This window comes from Chrysochloris asiatica, unplaced genomic scaffold, assembly GCF_000296735.1.
Source record: "Chrysochloris asiatica unplaced genomic scaffold, ChrAsi1.0 scaffold00121, whole genome shotgun sequence".
NCBI lineage: Eukaryota > Metazoa > Chordata > Mammalia > Afrosoricida > Chrysochloridae > Chrysochloris > Chrysochloris asiatica.
The window spans coordinates 8822923-8824624 of NW_006408639.1; positions in this window are offsets into that span (position 1 = coordinate 8822923).

The following is a 1702-nucleotide window of genomic DNA, read 5'->3' on the forward strand; positions in this document are numbered from 1 at the left end:
TGTACAGATTCCTCATGAGCACAATTAAGTGTTCCGGAATACTCATACTTCACAATGTTGTCCATAGCTTGTCATGATCCACACAATCGAAGCCTTTGTGTAATCAATAAAGCACAGGCAAACATCTTTCTGGTATTCTTTGCTTTCAGCCAAGATCCATCCGACATCAGCAATGATATCCCTCATTCCATGACCTCTTCTGAATCCGGCTTGGACCTCTGGAAGTTCTCTATCAATGTATGCTTGCATCCATTTCTGTATTACCTTTAGTAAAACTTTACTCACTTGGGATGTCAAAGAGATTGTCCGATGATTTCCTCATTCTCTTGGGTCACCTCTCTTTGGAATGGGCACTCGAATCTCTTTCAATCAATTGCCCGGATATTTGTCTTCCAAATTTCTTGGCATAGATGAATGAGTGCTTCCAGTGCCGCCTCACTTTCTGAAAAGATTTTAGTTTTTATTCCATCAATTCCTGGTGCCTTGTTCTTTGCCTTCCTCCTTTAGTATCATTGGCTCTTGATCATATCCTACCTCTTGAAATGGTTGAACATCAACCACTTCCGTTGGTACAGTGACTCTGTGTATTTCTTCCATCTTCTTTTGATGCTATCGGTCTGCATCATTCAGTAATTTGCCGATCAATTCAATAACGAAAGTCGAGGCTTGAATTTTTTCTTCAGTTCCCCCAGTTTAAAAAATGCTGAGTGTGTCCTTCCCTTTTGGTTTTCTGATTCCAGATGTTTGAACATTTCATTGTACTATTTGACTGTTTTCTCGAGCTGACCTTTGAAATTTTCTGTTTAGCCATTGTACCTCCTCATTTCTTCCATTTGCTTTAGCGTCTGTACACTGGAGAGCAAGTTTCAGTGTCTATTCTGACATCCATTTTGACCTTTTCTTTCTATCTTGTCTTCTTAGTGACTTTTTGCTTTTTTCCTGTATGATGTTCTTGGTGTCATCTCACAGGTCTTCTGAACTTCAGTCTTTAGATGATCTCTAAATTCAGGTGGGATATATTTATTTAAGGTCATATTTTGGTTCTCATGGACTTGTTTTCATTTTCTTCAGTTTAAATTTGAATTTGCATATGAGCATTTGATGGTCTGTTTCGCAATCTGCCCCTGGCCTTGTTTTGGCTGATGATATGGAGCTTTTCCATCATCTTTCCACAGATGTAGTCAATTTGATTTCTGTGTATTCCATCTGGTGAGGTCCATGAGTGTAATCGTCTCTTATAGCTGTCTAAAGAAGGTATTTGAAATGAACAGAATTTTATCATGCTATCTCCAGCATTATTTCTATCACCAAGGCCATATTTTCCAAGTACTGATCCTTCCTCTTTGTTCCCAACCTTTGCATTCCAATCACCAGTAATGATCAGTACATCTTGATTGCATGTTTGATCTATTTCAGATTGAAGAATTTGGTAGAATTCTTATATTTCATCCTCACTGGCTTTAGGGGTTGGCACGTAAATTTGAATAATAGTGGTATTAACTGGTTTTCCCTGTTGTTGTTGTTGTTGTTGTTAAGTGCCGTCGAGTTGGTTCTAACCCATAGCAGCCCTGTATAGAGTTTCTGAGGAGCAGCTGGTGAGTTTGAAATTCCGACCTTGCAGTTCAAACGGCTTGCCATTAACCTACAGCTCCACACCAGGACTCCAGTCTTCCCTGTTGTTGTTGGTAAGTGCCGTCGAGTC